The sequence below is a fragment of the Meles meles genome, chromosome 3 (assembly GCF_922984935.1).
Source record: "Meles meles chromosome 3, mMelMel3.1 paternal haplotype, whole genome shotgun sequence".
Classification (NCBI taxonomy): Eukaryota; Metazoa; Chordata; class Mammalia; order Carnivora; family Mustelidae; genus Meles; species Meles meles.
The window spans coordinates 68721582-68729914 of record NC_060068.1 but is presented as its reverse complement, the minus strand read 5'-3'; positions in this window follow the sequence as shown (position 1 = coordinate 68729914).

The following is an 8333-nucleotide window of genomic DNA, read 5'->3' as shown; positions in this document are numbered from 1 at the left end:
GCTCCTGACAAGTCTAATTTTGTTTCCTGCCTAGGACCTAGGGCTTAAACAGAAGAAGCCTCTGGCAGACAGATTTGGATGCTCTTTTGTTTTGTTTTTAAGATTTTATTTATTTATTTGGCAGAGTGAGAGTGAGAGACACAAGCTGGGATATGGCAGGCCGAGGGAGAGGAGAAAGCAGGCTTTCCGCTGAGCAAGGATCCTGAGGTGGGACTTGATCCCAGGACTATGGGATTATGACCCAAGCCAAAGGCAGACATCTAATGGACTGAGCCACCCGGTGCCCCAGATTTAGACACCCTTGAAGTAATAACCTGCTTCTACTTCTTTGGAGGTTAAGCTAAGTGGAGGCTGCCTAAGCTTGGTTTTGTTCCTTGGATAAAATTCCCTTATGTGTGCCTTCACTTAGAAATCTGAACTCAGAGTGTCAAAGATGAGAAAGAGCATTTTCAAGGAACTATAAAAATCTTTGAAGAGGGGCACCTGGGTGGCTCAGTGGGTTAAGCCGCTGCCTTCGGCTCAGGTCATGATCTCAGGGTCCTGGGATCGAGCCCCACATTGGGTTCTCTACTCAGCAGGGAGCCTGCATCCCCCTCTCTCTCTGCCTGCCTCTCTACTTGTGATCTCTCTCTCTCTCTCTCTCTCTCTCTCTGTCAAATAAATAAATAAAACCTTTAAAAAAAATCTTTGAAGATTTATAAAGTGTTACTTAGTATGTAAGGCTAACTAAATTGAAGGAGGAAAAATTGTATGACATCAGTACTTTTCTTACGGGGTCAAGCAAATGAATCACTTTTGACTGTGTGAAATTTAGAGTTACAGAAAAGTGATTTGACGGAGATTACTAAAGGGCCGTCAGTGCTGCAGTGAGGCAGAATTAGGAATTTGGCCACCTTTGTCTTCTCAAATTTCAACTTTCCTTTCAACACCTCTCTCTCAGCAGCACCTGCCACCTCCCACGTCCACATGCCCAGGAATCCACTTCTTTTCTGTTTTTCTTATGAAACCATGACTTGAAGAACAAAATCTCTTGGTGCTGTAAATGATGGAAGAAGTTTAGAATATTGGTTTCAGGTGTATTTGTATTTTATTATGGGGTCAAGTCATGTTTTCTAATGTTGAATTGTGAAGCACCAGGACATAAGCTTTGGGAGTCATTTTCATATGTTGGCCTTCCAGATTCTTCACAGAACCCTATTCTATTATACAGGCCTGCTTGCCCTCCCTCCTTCTCCTCCAGATGTGTTGAATTTCTTCTACTATATCTTAGAGCTTATTTCTTTTTCTTTTTCTTTTCCAATTCCTAGAGCTTATTCTAGCTGCCAGGTATGGAGTAGCGAATGAGAAAGACATAGGGCCTACCCATCATGGAGCTTTTATTCTTACAGATAGATTAAAAACACCTAAATAAGTACATAAGGTATTTATTGGGATCAATGATATAAAGAAAATACAACAAGGTAATGTTTCAGAGTGCCTGTGGAAGTAATCAGGGCAGATGCCTGTGAGGAAGGGATAGTCGAGCTACCCCTTAAATGAAGGAGATGATAGAGAAACCAGCCATATGAAGATCTCCATCAATGGAGTGCCACACAGAGGGGAAAGTTTGTTCGTAGGTTCTGAGGCAGGAATGATTTTGATGTGCTGGAGCCACAGAAAGATCAGTGTGATAGGAATACAGTGAAAAGAGGGAGAATGGTATAAGATGAGACTAGAGAGGAAAGTGGGACCAGAATCATGTGGTCCTTTTAGTCCATGTGAGGAGATCAGATTTAAGTGTGTTGAGCATCCGGTAAATACTTCTGGTATTTGATAGTGTCTACACCACCCTGTCACATATTTGTGCTCAGAGTACCAGATTTTCTGTTTACTGGTGTTTTATTTTTCAAGGCAAAGATCATCAGCTCTCTGGAGAAGCTTTCACCATTCCACATAATCTCTTCCACTTGGGATATCTCTAGCACTTTCTGGGAGGCTCAAATTTTTGCTTGGCATCCTTTGCTTTTTTGGCTCACTAAACTTTCACCCTAGACAGTGTAAGCTCAGTGCACTTAGGGTTGTGTTTTTGGGATCACTGTTTTTTCCCACAGTGCCTTCCAGTATCTTCTTCTTCTTAAACACTCGGTAAAAATTGTTAATGAATTACTTAGTTCCCTGAGGTAGCTTTAAGAAGGAGAGTGGGTTTAAGGTTTACTTTCAGTTCATCACAGTGCCTAAAGTGGTGTCCTACACAGAGTGAAAATGCATGCTGAGGAAGTCCAGTTGTGGAGAATGTTTTTAATCACAGGACTTGGTGAAACAATGCTTAAGCCAGAACGGTTTGATAGACACTGACCTTGTCAGGGTCTTAATAAACTAAAGTAATAGAAGTAATACTTGAAGTAATAACCTGCTTCTACTTCTTTGGAGGTTAAGCTAAGTGGAGGCTGCCTAAGCTTGGTTTTGTTCCTTGGATAAAATTCCCTTATGTGTGCCTTCACTTAGAAATCTGAACTCAGAGTGTCAAAGATGAGAAAGAGCTTTTTCAAGGAACTACAAAATCTTTGAAGATTTATAAAGTATCAGGGTCTTAATAAACTAAAGTAACATTTAGCTGCAAATAAAGCCTTTTTACGAATAATATAATAAAACCATGGGTTGAATATAGAATATTGAATAATCTAGAAACTGTAAATCTATGGGGCATATTAACAGTGAACACATGTTTAAAACAATGTGAAGAAAATATTTTTCTACCATTATATTTTTCTGTTTCACGTTATCACTGCATGAATAATTGATTCTCTGTTTGACTATAAATTGTCTCCACATTTCAGTTTCCTCAGCGTAGGTTATAGTAAGCACATCTGTGTCTACTCTTCCACTAGGCTGCATGGATTTACAGTTTCTAGACCCAGGTCCAACTTTTTAGTTGAGCATCACAGGAAAGCTAGTCAATGTCCTTATCATTTAAGTTGCTCTTCTCACTACCTGTTCTTATGCTTCGAAGTGCAGCATTTGCGTTCCTACGCAGTTTCTGTACCAGAACACTTTTGCCTGAATCATCTTTGCTTTAGTACCCCCAGCTGTTTGTTGACGGTTGTAGCTGTGAGATGAGATGTTCAGCAACAGCCCATAATAATGCTAAATTAGTCCTGCTTGAGAGCAAAGTGCTATCTGTTGCAACTCAAAGTAACTATCTAGTTATTCCAATGGAGATTCATAAGGAGGACAACCTATGCCCTGTGTTTGGAATTAGGAGACATAAGATGCATTCTTGTTTCTGACTTTAAGCCATTCAATCAGTATGTATGTATGTATGTATTTAAGATTTTATTCATCCATTTGACAGAGATCACAAGTCGGTAGAGAGGCAGGCAGAGAAGGGGCGGGGGGAGAAGTAGGTTCCCTGCTGAGCAGAGAGTCAGATGCGGGGCTCAATCCCAGGCCCCTCAGATCATGATCTGAGCCAAAGGCAGAAGCTTAACCCACTGAGCCAATCAGAACTTATTTTAATTTTTTCGTCCATAAGATCAGCAGTGAGGTGGCGTTGGACTGCCAGTTGCTCATCTTTAACCTCCTCCCGGGCTTGAAACTTTTAAGAATGCTGCCTGTGCTTTTCTCTGGCGCAGATGGGTATTTGCACGATGGGAATGATTTGATCTGACCTCGGGGGCTTTCCTTTTTTAAGCCCTGGGAATAATTGCCAACATCTATTGGGGTTTACCACGTGTCAGATGTTAGCGTGGCAATTCACACAGGATCTTATTCATCCAATCCTTGTAACAGCCGTACAAGGTAGGAATTAACCCTCGTTTATAAAAGAGACATAATTTACCCATAAGTTGACCTTAGTCTTCGTTTGTAAGTACATGTACGGGCAGGGTCCTCATTTCTAATACTTCATCCATTTGTGAGCAAATTCTTTGTGCACATCTCAGGGGAGGCGCTTCAGTCAAAATTTAAATAAATGTCCTTCGGAAAGGAACAAGAACCAGTAAGTGACTTTTCTGCTCAGAAAGAACACCGTGAATTGCTTACAGTGGAGTGGCCAGGGCGGAGTGCCCGCCAGTCGGGTGGCAGATGGTGTCCTGGTGCCTAAGGGGACAAACTATAAAGTTTAGTCAAAGAGTACAACACTAAGCCCAACCGCACATCTCGCCTGCGCGGTGCAGACGGAGTCCGGACTCCGAGGTTCCGGCGCGCGGGCAGGTCAGCTTAGGCGCCCGGCGGCTGGAACAGTCCATTAGGGATGGCCACTGCAGGGTGTTCTCGACGCCAGAGCACAGACCTGGCTGCCCGCTGCGCAGACGGGGGCGCGCTGCCTTGGGCAGCCACCCCCGCTCCGCTGGTCAGGTGAGCGCAGCCCAGGGAGCCGCGAGTCCTATTGGAGCAGACGGAGGATGAAGGCGGAGGAGAGCGGGGGGAGGAGAATGGAGCCACCGTCCTGACCCGACAGCAGGAGAGAGGACCCGCAGCCACGGCAAAGCCTAGGAACGCGAGCGAGAGGCAGAACGACGGTGTGCGAAAGGGACCCGCGGGGACCGAAGGGCGCGCGCGGATGTCGGTGTCCCCAGGGCTAGGTAGGCCAGGGCTGGGGGATGGTGCCGCGAGCATCCCGGTGCTACAAGGGAGCGGCGCAGTACGCGCGGCGCGCAGGGGGGCTGCTCCCGCACCTGTTGCTCGAGGTGGAGCGTGGGCGCGGGAGGCAGGGCGTGCGCCCCGCGCGGCTGGCTGCGAGTATCCCGCGCAGCTGTTCGCGTCCCCTCCACCCCGGGCTGCGGCGGGGCTGTGAGCGCTCAGTTCTTGGCAGCAGCGCCTGCAAAAACAGCTTGATCTCAAGGAACGTGAGAAGTGGGAATCAGCAGAGGGAAAACTTTCCTTTCCTCTCTTTCTGCGTCTTTGAAACCCGAACCCTAGCTTTAATTTTAAAAAGTCTGCTTGGAAGATAACCGACCAAGAACGGCGCGCCACAGGTAATAATGAGAACGCTGAAATGAACTTAAGGAGTCTTATGTTAAAAAATAACCGCTGTGTGGAAGAATTTTCAGTGAAATATGTTGATTTCAGGGAGTTGGAATTAGCCTGGAACCGTAGCATAATATATACATTTTTATTTATTTATTTATTTATTTATTTGACAGAGAGAGACCACAAGTAGGCAGAGAGGCAGGCAGAGAGAGAGGAGGAAGCAGGCTCCCCACGGAGCAGAGAGCCCGATGCGGGGCTCGATCCCAGGACCCTGAGATCATGACCCGAGCCGAAGGCAGCGGCCTAATCCACTGAGCCACCCATATATACATTTTTAAAAAGCTTAGACATTTTTAACGTCTTCAGGTATTTTAAAATTGATTTTTTTCCTTAAAATTAAAACTAAGGAACTATTCTAGTGTTCATGGGGGAAGAATCTCATTTTAAGGTGCACTATTAACTTACTCGTTGTAACTTTTATTTTAAACCGACTTTTAACATTTCAGGAAACCTACAGCCTTTAAAAATGTGTGTAATGTGTTTATATGTAAGCTATGGACTGTCTTAGAAATTACTCCTATCATATCCTGAGAGTGCATAATTACCAACCATTAGGATAAAGCTCAAAAAATACACCTTAACTAATACAGCATTATTTAAAAATTCTTTCTGAAGTTATTACCTTACATTACTAAAGTCTTTTCCCTCCCTCCTTGTGTGTCACTTATCAAAACAGCTAGATAGAACAAAAAAAATTCATTAAAAAAAGATGTTTTAGTCAAGATACAAAGGAACAACAACAATTTTTTTAAAGATTTTGCTTATTTATTTGACAGAGAAAGAGAGATCACAAGTAGGCAGAGAGGCAGGCAGAGAGAGAGAGGGGGAAGCAGGCTCCCTGCTGAGCAAGAGAGCCCAATGTGGGGTTCCATCCCAGAACCCTGAGATCATGACCCAGTTGGAAGGCAGAAGCCCAACCCACTGAGCCAGGCGCCCCAACATTTTTTTGGGGTGATTTACTTAGGTTGTGCCAAATACAGTGTGAGCTGTGACATAATAGAATCTTTTAAATACGTGCAATTAGTTATGTCTTGGCTTGCAGTTAACTTACTGTGACTTTGGACATTCATCCATCCTTGTGCACCTGATTTTTCCTTATTTACAAAATAAAGGGATGGAACCAGGTAACTGAAAAAACTTATTACAGGTAGAGATGCTAAGTCTCCTTATACCTTTTTAAAACAAGTAGCCAACATGTATACACTAAAAATAAGTATGGCTAAATTGTATCTCCATGTTTTTTCCACGAGGAGTCACAATAGTAGCCACCCTATACTGAATGCCTCTCATGTAATGAATTCTGAGAAACCCTTTATATAGATTATTTAACACTTACCACAAGACCATAGATTAGTATTATCCCAATTTACAGATAATGATATTGAGGCATGGAAAGTTTATGTCCCTTGCAAAAGTTCTCCAGTTAATAAGAGCTGATCAAGGATCTTTCCTGAGTGCTCTAAGCTCTACCCTATGATGAATGTGATGATTAAAAGCTGAAACCACGTATAAACACCCACTAAAAATAATCTTAGACTAAAATGTAAGTACATGATGAGGTGCAGGTAAATTATGGAACAACACCGAGTCTTAATATCAGAAATAGAAATCATGTATCAGTCAACATTTATTATATTTTAATAACAGCAGTTATAGTTTTATGCTGTGTATATATATCAAATATTGAATGCCAGTTGTATTCATTGTTGGGAAAGGATAATGTGAGATGTATTTGGATCACAAATACTTTGGTGGTAATAAAAGTAATGATTAGAAATTATACGGTAAGGCAGAAGCTAGTATGAGGCAGAGTATTTCATACATCTTTCTACTTGCAGGTGCCCTTGCCCATATTGTACCCAAAGAAAAAGTGTTCACAACAGAATTAACTGTGACTAAACCCTTTTGTTCATGCCCCCACAGTGAATGATAATAGTATACTGCATTTACTGAATGCCCACTGTGCGTGAGGAATTCTAGGCCCTTTAAAAAGAGTGACTTTGTATTTAATCATCAAATACTGTTATCCTGATTTGCAGATAAAAAACTGAGGCAGAAAGATCTGTGACCTGGGAGGACCCACAAAGAAACTACATTTTGCCTTAGATTGGGTGTCTGATCCCGTAGTGTTCAGAAAGCCAAAGTCTGTGAATACGCTGTTGCACTCCTTAAGCACTGGGAGGAAATTTGGAGCCAAACTACATCAACCCCTTTATTTCTTACTTGGATAAACTGCAACAGAAAAGTTGAGAGACTTAAAGTCACAGATTCTCTTTTTGCATTATGACTGGATACTCCCATAATTAATAAGCTAGAAGCATGATAACTGATTAACTTGGTCATTACATGTATGATTTATTGACATCAACCAAACACTGCCTCATGCTCTATTTTAATATTTCTGTCCTACTGTTACTGAAAATTTCAATGTTACCCAATTAGGCTACTAAATCTTTGAGTCCAGGGACTGTATTATATCTTTCTTTAGTGTCTCTAGAGTTGAGCAAAATGGTTAATATACTGACTTTGTTATAGGCTTTGTATTTACCTCTGATAAGTCATTATTTTATACACTGGGTCCAGAAGTCTGCACCGTGCAAGCACGGTGCTGTCATTACTTTTACTTTCCATAGAGGGCAACCAGATAATTTATGGGTGCTTTTAAAGCATATTGAGCTCCTTAGATGATGATAGCTTCATTTGATTATAAAATGTAGTGTGATCAGGGAGAGATTTGGATGGGCATTTCCCTGATTTTGTGAGAAAAGTTAAACAGCTTAGTATTATGTGTGGTTGAGTGTCCATCTATCTCCTTCTTTGACTTGGAAATAACTATACAGAATCTTGTAGGAAATTCAGACAGTACAGGAGAAAGAAAAATCACCAGGAACTACACTGTCCAAAGATTTTGATGAACATCTAGCCAGAAAGATTTCTTTTTTCGCCATAACGCCTTCTGATTCGGGGTGAGAGCTGAATCTTTTCTTGGAACTGTTTACGATTGAAGGCTCTACTTAGTGTTCTGTCACTCTCAGGCCACTCAAACTTTCTATAAATAATGGTACTTGTTGAGAAATGAAGATAAAAAGACTCTCATACAGAATGAAGTCGTACAGAAAGTTGATTTCCCCATGCATGCATGCCCGTTTTTCTCCCTTCACAAGGCAGGATTGGGGGGGGTGCGGGTAGACGGGGTGGGGGGGATATTTGCATGTATGGAGGGTTCCCAATGTGTCAGGATGTCAGGCCACACAAGAGGCCACAGCGCCCGAGCTCTGTTGCCCCGATGGAGGTGTGGAAGAGGAGGAGAAGGGTGGAGCTGG